A 13,332-nucleotide genomic window follows, 5' to 3' on the forward strand; every position below is an offset into this window, starting at 1 on the left:
TTGCTACAGTAGTAAACAACTTCCAAGACACAAATATAAAACAAAGTACTGTAGCAAAATTACACATGGGTTATCTCCCAAGAAGTTCTTTCTTTATAGCCATTAAGATGGGCTCAGCAGTTTTAATGATGCACTCGCAAGAAATAGTATTCGAAGCAAAAGAGAGCATCAAGAGGCAAATTCAAAACAAATTTAAGTCTAACATGCTTCCTATGCATAGGAATCTTGTAAATAAACAAGTTCATGAAGAGCAAAGTAACAAGCATAGGAAGATAAAACAAGTGTAGTTTCAAAAATTTCAGCACATAGAGAGGCATTTTACTAACATGAAAATTTCTACAACCATATTTTCCTCTCTCATAATAACTTTCAGTAGCATCATGAGCAAACTCAACAATATAACTATCACATAAAGCATTCTTATCATGAGTCTCATGCATAAAATTATTACTCTCCACATAAGCATAATCAATTTTATTAGTTGTAGTGGGAGCAAATTTAACAAAGTAGCTATCATTATTATTCTCATCAAGTGTAGGAGGCATAGTATAATCACAACAAAATTTACTCTCCATAGCAGGTGGCACCAAAAGACCACTATCATTATAATCATCATATATGGGAGGCAAGGTATCATCAAAGAAAATTTTCTCCTCAATGCTTGGGGGACTAATAAGATCATGAAAACCAGCTTCCCCAAGCTTAGAATTTTCTACATTATTATCAACAATGGTGTTCAAAGCGTTCATACTAATATTACTACCAGCATGCAAATAAGATTCCATAGGTTTTTTAATTTTCGCATCAAACAATCCATGTTTTAAATCAGAAAATAGAATAAGAAGCTCATTGTTGTCCATTATGCCAAACTAGTGTAAACAAGAAACAAAAAGATGCAATTGCAGGATCTAAAGGAAATAGCTTCGAGCACAAACACAATGGTGCCGGAAAAGTACTCGTTACTCGGAACCGGAGTATGAGTGCCTTTTTACCTTTCCTCCTCAACGAACGGCGCCGGAAAAGTGCTTGATGTCTACGGGAGCTTCTATTCTTGTAGACAGTGTTGGGCCTCCAAGAGCAGAGGTTTGTAGAACAGCAGCAAGTTTCCCTTAAGTGGATCACCCAAGGTTTATCGAACTCGGGGAGGAAGAGGTCAAAGATATCCCTCTCATGCAACCCTGCAACCACAAAGCAAGAAGTCTCTTGTGTCCCCAACACACCTAATAGGTGCACTAGTTCGGCGAAGAGATAGTGAAATACGGATGGTATAAATAAGTATGAGCAGTAGCAACGGTGCCGGAAAAGTGCTTGCTGGCGTGTAGTTGATGGTGGTAGTATTGCAGCAGTAGTAACACGATAAAACAAGTAAACAAGCAGCGATAGCGATATTTAGGAACAAGGCCTAGGGATTAGACTTTCACTAGTGGACACTCTCAACATTGATCACATAACGGAATAGATAAATGCATACTCTACACTCTTGTTGGATGATGAACACATTGCGTAGGATTACACGAACCCTCAATGCCGGAGTTAACAAGCTCCACAATTCAATGTTCATATTTAAATAACCTTAGAGTGCAAGAAAGATCAACACGACTAAACCAAGTACTAACACAAGCATGCACACTCGTCACCTTCACGCTATGTAGGAGGAATAGATCACATCAATACTATCATAGCAATAGTTAACTTCACAATCTACAAGAGATCATGATCATAGCATACGCCAAGTACTAACACGGATGCACACACTCGTCACCATTACACCGTGCAGGAGGAATAAAACTACTTTAATAACATTGCTAGAGTAGCACATAGATAAATTGTGATACAAAACACATTGCAATCATAAAGAGATATAAATAAGCACTTCACTACGCCATTCATAACGAGTGAGTAAGTATTCTGTGAAATATAGCCTAAGAGACCCACACGGTGCACACACTGTCACCTTTACACACGTGGGACAAGGAGTCTCCGGAGATCACATAGGTAAAATTCACTTGACTAGCATAACGACATCTAGATTACAAGCATCATCATATGAATCTCAATCATGTAAGGCAGCTCATGAGATTATTGTATTGAAGTACATAGGAGAGAGATGAACCACATAGCTACCGGGTACAGCCCCGAGCCTCGATGGAGAACTACTCCCTCCTCATGGGAGCAGCAGCGGTGATGAAGATGGCGGTGGAGATGGCAGCGGTGTCGATGGAGAAGCCTTCGGGGGCACTTCCCCGTCCCGGCGGCGTGCCGGAACAGAGACTCCTGTCCCCCAGATCTTGGCTTCGCGATGGCGGCGGCTCTGGAAGGTTTCTCGTACCGTGGTTTTTCCGTATCGAGGTTTTAGGTCGAGGGGCTTCTTATAGGCGAAGAGGCGGCGTCAGAGGGTCGAAGAGGCGACGACACCATAGGGCGGCGCGGCCAGGGCCTGGGCCGCGCCGGCCTATCATCTGGGGGCCCTGTGGCCCCCCTCTGGCGGCTCTCGGGTGTTCTGGATGCTTCCGGTGAAAATAGGAACCTGGGCGTTGATTTCGTCCAATTCGAGAATATTTCGTTACTAGGATTTCCGAAACCAAAAACGAGCAGAAAACGAGGACGGCACTTCGGCATCTTGTTAATAGGTTAGTTCCAGAAAATGCACGAATATGACATAAAGTGTGCATAAAACATGTAGATAACATCAATAATGTGGCATGGAACATAAGAAATTATCGATACGTCGGAGACGTATCACTTACTATATGACATAAGAAAACTATGTCCTTTGGTTTTTCATTTTTCTGATTTTTTTGGAATTTTGATGCACATTTGAATCTTGTAAAATCCTAGGTTTGACCAAGATTTAAACAAGTTTAAACATGAAAATGAAAAGGGAAAATGTATCCTTCTTAGTCACTATAAAATGAAGTTTTTGGGAGTTTTTTGAAATTTCCATGTTTGAAACCCAAAACCATGCACTTCTCTTCATGCTTGACTTCATAAGACAGAGTTTAGGGGTTAGGGGGTAGATACATGATTTGTCTAGTTTGAATATGTCTAGACCTTGTTTATCAACGTTAATGTTTACTATATGACATAAGAAGACTATGTGCTTTGGTTTTTTATTTTTTTATTTTATGCCCATATGAATCTTGGTCAAATCCTAGATTTGACCAGGATTTAAACAAGTTTAAAACATGAAAATGAAAAGGTAAGCCTTGATCCTTCTTAGTCACTCTAAAATGAAGCTTTTGGGATGTTCATGAAATTTCCATGTTTGAAACCCGAAACGACTTCTCTTCATGCTAGACTTCATAAGATCGACAGGGGGTAGATACATGATTTGTCTGGTTTGGATATATCTAGACCTTGTTTATCAACTTGAATGCTTACGATATGACACAAGAAGACTATGTGCTTTTGTTTTTCATTTTTCTGATTTTTTTAATTTTGTGCCCATTTGTATCTTGGTCAAATCCTAGGTTTGACAATGATTTAAACAAGTTTAAAATATGAAAATGCAAAGGTAAGCATGGATCCTTCTTAGTCACTCTAAAATGAAGCTTTTGGGAGGTTTTTGAATTTCCATGTTTGAAACCCAAAACCACTTCTCTTCATGCTTGACTTCATAAGACAAAGTTTAGGGGTTAGGGGTATAGATACATGATTTGTCTGGTTTGAATATGTCTAGACCTTGTTTATCAACTTGAATGCTTACTATATGACATAAGAAGACTATGTGCTTTGGTTTTTCATTTTTTCATTTTTTTATTTTATGCCCATATGAATCTTGGTCAAATCCTAGATTTGACCAGGATTTAAACAAGTTTAAAACATGAAAATGAAAAGGTAAGCCTTGATCCTTCTTAGTCACTCTAAAATGAAGCTTTTGGGATGTTCATGAAATTTCCATGTTTGAAACCCAAAACGACTTCTCTTCATGCTAGACTTCATAAGATCGACAGGGGGTAGATACATGATTTGTCCGGTTTGGATATATCTAGACCTTGTTTATCAACTTGAATGCTTACGATATGACACAAGAAGACTATGTGCTTTTGTTTTTCATTTTTCTGATTTTTTTAATTTTGTGCCCATTTGTATCTTGGTCAAATCCTAGGTTTGACAATGATTTAAACAAGTTTAAAATATGAAAATGCAAAGGTAAGCATGGATCCTTCTTAGTCACTCTAAAATGAAGCTTTTGGGAGGTTTTTGAATTTCCATGTTTGAAACCCAAAACCACTTCTCTTCATGCTTGACTTCATAAGACAAAGTTTAGGGGTTAGGGGTATAGATACATGATTTGTCTGGTTTGAATATGTATAGACCTTGTTTATCAACTTGAATGCTTACTATATGACATAAGAAAACTATGTGCATTGGTTTTTCATTTTTCTGATTTTTTTAAAATTTGATGCCCATTTGAATCTTGGTCAAATACTAGGATTGACCAAGATTTAAACAAGTTTAAAACATGAAAATGAAAAGGGAAGCATGTATCCTTCTTAGTCACTCTAAAATGAAGTTTTTGGGAGGTTTTTGAAATTTCCATGTTTGAAACCCAAAACCACTTCTCTTCATGCTTGACTTCATAAGACATAGTTTAGGGGTTAGAGGGTAGATACATGATTTGTATGGTTTGAATATGTCTAGACCTTGTTTATCAACTGTAATGCTTACTATATGACATAACAAGACTATGTGCTTTGGTTTTTCATTTTTCTGTTTTTTTTGAATTTTCTGCCCATTTGAATCTTGGTCAAATCCTAGGTTTGACCAAGATTTAGACAAGTTTAACACGTGAAAACGAATAAGTAAGCTTGATAATCCCATTTGTTGACTCATTTAACTAGTTAATCCCATTTGTTGACTCTCCGTTGACCATCCACTTGAGGTAAAACTGAGTACGGAGTATATTGCACTAGGCAGTATTAGTACTCAAGCGGAAAACTGAGCACACAAAAAATGCTAAATTTGCAGGGTTAGACTCGAGTACGCGTGTTGCGGTGCAGAAGTGGAAGACGTGCAATCGTGGACGCGTGTCGCGTTGCAGAAGCCCAAGACGTGCAGACGATCAATGGTGGACGCTTAGGACGCGGGTTGCATTAACCAGCCCTCGCCTTTATAGACGCCTCCTCGCACTCTCTCTGTCACTCACACTAGCTCATGCAACGCCTCCTCTCACGTCCCATCATCTTCTCCAAAGCAAAAAACCCTCTCCCTCTCTGCCGGCGAGATGTGCAAGGAGAATGCGAATCCCATCGTCAATGACGCCGTCGGCTCCAAGCGCGACGCCTCCCTCTTCGACGCCGTCCCCTCAACGGCCGTCGCCGCCGCCGGTGGCGGTCGGATCCCGCCGGGATGGGACCCCTATGAGGAGGTGCCGTACATCTCGCCTCCGAACCCCTACGACACCTGCATGGACGACCCATGGAACGAGGTAACTATGGTTTGCTCCCTTTTTGTTCCCCATTCCTCTTTGAACCCTATTTTTGTTGGTTCCCTAGTAACTATTAGTGCCGATCTGTAGATGGATGAGTATTGGGTTAATATTTGCGCCGATTTTATTCCATTTTGCTTTGATCCCTTCTTGATTTCGTTTAAGATTTGGAGTTCGGCCGTTCGGTTAATTTATGCAAGTAATAATGGGATCTCAATCGGTTAATTTATGGGATCTCGGTCGGTTATTTTATGCACGAATCAAAAGATATCAACCGTTTAATTTTGCAAATATTCGGAATCTGTTCAAATTCAGATCCGGAATCTGTTTCTTTGCCTATGATGAATCGTCGGGCACAAATTTTTACAGGGTGGGTTCAGCGAACCATTGCTGTGTACAAATCTGTTGTGCATGAGCTTTGGTTCACTTACTCCATCCCTGTAGACATATAATCGTGTCCACTCTAACTGAGGCTGGCTCTGTTTTTCCTTACTTTGTTATCATGCACGTTAGTCATCGTTGCAACTCATTCACTAATAGTTCCCGTTTGATATGGATCAGCTGTCTGGCAGCGACGTCGGCAGCGACGACGAGCACCATGACATCAAGACTCGCCAGGTGCTGCGGAGGCTGCGGGTCGGCCGATACTTCTCCTACTTCGCCAAGGGTGTCTACAGGTGCCCCTTCGCACTAGGAGGCTCGGCGGCACCGACTTCAACTGCCTCCTCACGCATGCCGAGAACATCGGCAACACCAACCCCAAGGTCGGCGCGTCGGTGAACCCCCACTCCTTCCGCGCCAAGCACATGGCGCTCGGCATGCACCTCCGCAGCATCCCGCGGGTGGAGATCTCCGCCGGGCGCATGCCTCCGCTCAAGCCCAAGGCTCCCAAGGGGAGCAACAAGTGGAGGCAGAGGCGGATGGGGTAGGCGGAGTCCTGGACGTGTGCTGCTGCTGCAAAGCAGCTTCTATTTTGTTGTTAGCTAGGGATCCCTTGTTGTTATGTTGTTAGTATGATGGTGTTGTGAAGAACCTCGAACCTGTTACTATGTTGGCTGCTTATCTAGGGAGGGATCCCTATTATCTATCCCTATTCTACTATATTTTGTTGGCCCTACTTTGTTTTCTCGATTTACTATGACTGTGAATTTGTCGTACGGAGTACATTACCCTGGAGATTTGCTTCTAGATTTAACTACATACATATGGACCTGTGGGAGTACTAGATTTGCTGCCATATTGGGCAAACAACGAGGGCCAAAAGGCACAAATAATTGAAGAAAGACAGAAATGCAAGCTTCTCTAGATTTGATACTAATTTGGTTAAAAAAGACAAAGAGACAGAGGGGGAAAAGGTGCTCTTAAAAATGCCAATTCGCGCCGAGAGAGACAGAACCCAGCTCCTGCTCACGTACAACCAAACGCGGTCTCGTCCTGTCCCACGCGGTCCCTTTCTACTAGCCCCACACGTCAGCACGGAACGGTCAACTAAACGGGAATCCTCCCGTCTGAGCTCCTTCTGCGGGTTACAAATAAGGGCTTGGGGAAAACTGAGGAAAAACATAAGGCAATCTTATTGACTAATATAGCTGCTTATTTAATAAAAGGATTAGCTACAACGTGCTCAGTTTGCCCATTTATTAAGGTATAAGACTGGCAGGAGAGAAAGTAATCGCTAGTTTCCTCATTTTGCCCCTGCATGCTCGCACGATTAAAGCACCTTCCGCACGCGCTGGACTCCTCGTTTCCTTAAACCTCCTCGTTTCTCGGGATAGACCAACAGTTTTTCAGGATCGTGGGTTAATGTGGCCCTCATGCTCCTGGTCCTGTTTAAAGTTCAGAGCGAGGGAGTAAATTAAACATGGCATCTCGTGCATGAAGCTTGACAGATCGACCAGGTTGGCTAGAATAGCAATACAATGCTGCTCATTAGGCAAATGCATGCCATGTACGATAGTATACATCCAGTAAAGAAGTCTATACTGACATAAAAAAAGACTACACTGGGGATGAGAGTCAATTGAGGCATCTACAATACAGAAAATATTGCTCGTAGCTAATTTTGGCTAAGAGGGTTTTACTCACATTACACGTGTCACTTTCCTTGTCTGCAAAACAAGTTCCAATAAAGGAAGAGGAAAGAAGAGGACATTGTGGGCGAGATTGAACACCTTTTTTTATGTGTTAAGCTGAGGCCTCGATTAGCGGAGGATTTCGACTTAGTCCTAACAGCTCAACACACCCACAAATAAATCTCATTGCGCGCACCACCGTCGGCAAAAATAACAAAATTAGCACGCAAGATTAAGAACAAAGTGAATTTAAGTAACTTGGTTAGCTTTTCAAGCAATATATTCAGAGAAAGAGCACACATGTTCGGCTCGAAATAATTGTAAGAGAAGAACAATAAATCTAAGGCACCCCACTTCATTGGCATAAGGGCGCGACAACGCATGGATTCATACCTTGAGTCGAGGCTGGCTCGTAGAAGGGCGGCCGCGCCTCGAGGATGCCGGCGACGTCTCCACCTCGGTCTCAAATGTGACTTCTTCTCGGCTGGCGGTGCGCCGCGCCATGTAGAAGATCTATCAAGAGAAGAGAGCCCGATGACGCTATCGACGCCTCAACCTTGATATCACCGTCCTGTTGCTCCGCACCGAGATGCGCCACGTGCAAGATTTAGCGGATGCGCCAATTTTAGAGATATGGCATGATCGTTGTAACAAATTTCAACGTGATGATGATTTGATCCTGCACTCGGCCTTGAACATAATTAAGTACTAGTACAGTCTCACAATTTTTTTATCATTATACTTTGCGAGATTTAGCGGATGCGCCAAATTCAGAGATAGATCATGATCATGGTAACACAATATTCAATGTAATGATGATTTGATGTTGCACTCGACCTTGAACATAAGTACTAGTACGGTCTCACAATTTTGTATCATTATACTTTGCAAGTTTTAGCGGATGCGCCCATTTTCAGAGGTAGATCATGATCATGGTAACAAATTTTCAACGTGATGATGATTTGATGTTGCAGTGACCTTGAACAGAAGTACTACTACTGTCTCACAATTTCTTTATCATTATACTTTGCAAGATTTAGCGGATGCGCCAAATTTAGAGATAGATCATGATCATGGTAACAAATTTTCAACATGATGATGATTTGATGTTGCACTCGGGCTTGAACAGAAGTACCGTCTCACAAATTCTTTATCATTGTACTTTGCAAGATATAGCGGATGCGCCAATTTCAGAGATAGATCATGATCATGGTAACAAATTTTCAACGTGATGATGATTTGCTGTTGCACTCGGCCTAGAAGAGAAGTACTAGTACGGTCTCACAATTCTTTTTATCATTATACTTTGCAAGATCTAGCGGATACGCTAATTTCAGAGATAGATCATGATCATGGTAGTGACCGGTATTTAATGTGATGATGATTTGATTTTGCACTCGGCCTTGAACAGAGGTACTAGTACGGTGTCACAATTTTTTATCATTATACTTGGACCTTAGCCAAATTCAAAATCTCATAGCGGCAAAACTTCCCGCCCACAAAATACAAAAATTTCACACGCTTCCAAATTCCCATTCTACCCCTGTGGAGATGGCAGCAAAGTCGGTTGGTGGGGGGTCTGCCCGTCATTTTTTGGATCACCACCTCCCTAGCCCGGAAACCCTCCCAAAAAAAATTCATTTCCCTCAGACCACCCACCGGAACTTCCCAAGTCCCTCTCTCCCACCTCCACGACCACCGCACCGGAACATCCCCGCCGGACTTCCCCGGCCTACCCGAGCCCTCGCGATCCTCGTCATCCGGCTGCCTGCCGGAGCCGCTTCATCGACGCCGTCATCAACCGGACCGGATCATCCCCGCCGAACCTCGAAACCATATGCTCATCCGGCAGTCTACCGCAGTCGCTTCAGCTGCGGTATCGTCCACCCCACCGGAGCCGCTTCGCCGGATCCGTCTTCCACCGCATCGGATCTTGCTCACCGACACCGCCGTGCATGAACCGGATCTGCTTCACCGGCGCCGTGCATGATCTAAACTCTTCTACTGTCGCTTTTCTATTGCTTGCCTGCAAGTTCTTGTTTAATCTTGGGGGAACCTGTTTGTGCTAACGACGCGCCGTTACGTTTTTGCGGATGAGATGAGTAACCATGAAGTGTAATGGCCGTCTCTCCAACCCCAAGTAGCACATGTAGCGTACTTCATCACCGGATCTATCAACCCCGGGAAGATCTGCTGTGACTCCCACAGAGTGCTTCTCCTAATGTAAGTCCCTTGTTTTAGCGCCATGTTCTGGGTTCAGATGCTTGTTTGTCAGAAGCTCTTTTAGTTCATTCCTAGCTATGACCGTAACACCTTGCTATTTTCTACTTCATTGCTAACTTTAAGCGATTGAACATTTTGGTTTGCATTCCCTGCTCTGTAGATGTAGCCATCATAACTTCTATCTTGCTCGGTCGTTGTTACAAAAATTATAGGTATTATAGTAACATCCTGCTATTATTTAGTTCATGGCCAATTTTAAGTAATTGCACATGTTGGTTCGCATTCCCTGCTCTATAGCTTTTGGCATCGTAACTTCTATATTTGGTTTACATTCCCTGCTCTGTAGATCTAGCCATCATAACTTTATCTTGCTCGGTCGTTGTTACAAAAATTATGGCCTGCTACTATGTTGTTTGTGCCAATTTTTTACTCCATGAACATGTTGGCTTGCATTCCCTGTACTACAGGTGATGCCATTGTTTTGTATCTAGTTCATTGTAAGCTAACAAAGTAAGGACTTAGTTTGGCATGCTATCACTCTGCTATCTAGCCCGTAGTACAAATAAACTTGTCATACTACTAGATAATAATTTTGCGTGCCATCTTGTTCTTCAAAAGCTGCATTATTGACTTGTTTCTCTGACTTGGCATGACGCTCACATATGGAATGCTGAACATATTGGTTTGCATTCCCTCTTATACAAGTTCACAGGTGATCCCACTATATTCCGTATCTGGTCCATCCTAAGCTCCAGCATTAACTATCCTCTATGTGTTGCTCATTACAAGTTTATATCCCGAAACATCTTGATTTGCATCCCCTTCACTATAAGTTCGGGAGTATTATTTAGTTCACGGCCAAAATGAAGTAATTGCACTTGGCACATGTTGGTTCACATTCCCTCCTCTTTAGCTTTTGCCATCGTAACTTCTATTTTTGGTTTACATTCCCTGCTCTCTAGATGTAGCCATCATAACTTCATCTTGCTCAGTCGTTGTTACAAAATTTATAGCCTGCTACTATGTTGTTCATGCCAATTTTGTACTCCCTGAACATGTTGGTTTGCATGGGACTCGACAGTAGTAAGTCTGTTGTTTCATTTTAACGTTCTCTGTTATATTGGCTGTTGGTATGCGGCATGCACTCTTTGTTTGCTTATTGTGCGCATTACAATGATCTTGTTATAACGACGAAATGATGAGTTCCAAATTCTTTGGCAAACAATATTGTAGTGTCTTTGCCTTTCCATTGTTGTTGTCTTAACTTGTAATGTCTTTGTTTCGGATATAGGTGCTGCATGGACAACTTAAAAGATTGCCGGATCGCTTCATTGTATTGCTAGGTTTAATTACCATTCAATTTCTCCGGGTTCTGTAATATTTTTTCAAAGCCTTGCGAGTGATGTAATATTTAGTTAGTTTTTATAGTTCTTTCGCGCATTTTTTCTTTGGTGCTTGTGGTAAGTGAGGCTATCCGACAGAAATCAATGCTGCGTAAATATTCTCAGTATCTAAATCACGAATTCCCATCCCTTAAACGGCCCAATTAAGCGAAATCACATATGTGCCGGCCCGCAAATTCCTAAAGCGCCTATTATGCCGGCATATAAACAGCAACTAAACGGGCTGGCCCACTTACTTATTGGGCCAGCCCACTTGATTTACGGTGGACCCCACACTCTAATTGGGCCGGCCCACTTGCTTTAAGGTGGACCCCACCCACTACTGGGCCGGCCCACTAACTAGTTGGGCCAGCCCAATTGCTTTTGTGGTGGACCCCACATACTAAATGGGCCGGCCCTTTAACAGGAAAGTGGGACCCACCTGTGCTTTTGGCCCGGCCCACTTGCTATATGGTGGACCCCACATACTAAATGGGCCGGCCCTTTAACAGGAAAGTGGGACCCACCTGTGTTTTTGGCCCGGCCCACTAGCATGTTGGGCCGGCCCACTTGCTATATGGTGGACCCCACATTCTAAATGGGCCGGCCCTTTAACAGGAATGTGGGACCCACCTTTGTTTTTGGCCCGGCCCACTTGCTATATGGTGGACCCCACATACTAAATGGGCCGGCCCTTTAACAGGAAAGTGGGACCCAACTGTGTTTTTGGCCCGGCCCACTATCTTGTTGGGCCGGCCCATTTGCTATATGGTGGACCCCACATACTAAATGGGCCGGCCCTTTAACTGGAAAGTGGGACCCACCTGTGGTTTTGGCCCGGCCCACTATCTTGTTGGGCCGGCCCACTTGCTATATGGTGGACCCCACATACTAAATGGGCCGGCCCTTTAACAGGAAAGTGGGACCCACCTGTGCTTTTGGCCCGGCCCACTTGCTTGTTGGGCCGGCCCATTTGATCTAATGTGGACCCCACGTACTAAATGGGCCGCCCGATAGCGAGAAAGTGGGACCCACATGCTAATTGGGCCGCCCAATAACTTCTTGGTCCGGCCCACTTGCTTTAAGGTGGACCCCACTTGGTAAATGGGCCGGCCCGATAACGAGAAAGTGGGTCCCACATGTCTTGTGGGCCGGCCCTTTGCCTCGTTGACCGGTCAAACGAGTGCATTCGGCCCGGCCCACATGCTTAGTGGGCCGGCCCATTAATGTTTTGACCAGAAACCTTAGAGGTTAGGCCCGGCCCACGTAACTAATGGACCAGCCCAGCTATATAGTTGACCGGTCAAACTAAGTCAGCTGGCCCGGCCCGCAAACTTAATGGGCCGGCCCGCTTAAGACGTGGCAGGCCTCGTGTGGGCCTACCATCTACCACGGGGTTTCAGCTGGTTAACGCCGTTAACTACCAGTTAACGGCGTCTACCACGTGTCAGTTTGCATGACGTCAGCAGTCAACGGGCTCCCGGAAACACTTGGGCAACGGTCCGATTTTCCGTGGCGGAAGGGCGCCCAAGCGCGACGGACCGAAAAATCGTCGTAGGACTTTGCCTGACGCAGTTTCCACAACAGAACCCATATCGTCGGGTTAGGCCCATAGGCGACGAAAAATACCCCTTAGCGGACGATTTTGAGACGTTGTCTATCAGAACTTTTCTTGTAGTGAAAGAAGAGAAAGCATGTTATATTCTTTGTGGCATGTGGTCGGTTTTGTCTGCTCGGAATGGCTATCTACATGGCAATTCTCAGGTGAAAATCACACAAGCTTGTAGATGGGTGCATGATACTGTAGCAGATCTTCTTGCCAGCTCAAAACCATATTCCAGAGTCAAGACGCAGATCAAAACACATTGGCAACGACCACAAGAAGGTTTTCTTAAGGTAAATGTAGATGCAGGTTATAATGCCAATAGTATGGAAGGAAAATCGGGTGTGGTGACTAGAGATAATAATGGCATGGTACTTGCCGCAAGCAATACATTGCATGAATTTATCCCTGATGTGTTAACTGTTGAGGCATATGCTTGTAGGGATGGAGCTAAATTAATCAGACGTCTGAACATAAGTCAAGGTATTATGGAATCTGATTCACTAGAGCTGGTTTCGCTATGGAAATCAAGAAACAATCATAGAGCTAGTATTCTACCTGTTTTAAAATAGATCCAGGAGCTGGTAGAAGGATGTAGCTATTTTGATATTCTGCATGTAA

Source organism: Lolium rigidum, chromosome 7 (assembly GCF_022539505.1).
Source record: "Lolium rigidum isolate FL_2022 chromosome 7, APGP_CSIRO_Lrig_0.1, whole genome shotgun sequence".
Taxonomy (NCBI): domain Eukaryota; kingdom Viridiplantae; phylum Streptophyta; class Magnoliopsida; order Poales; family Poaceae; genus Lolium; species Lolium rigidum.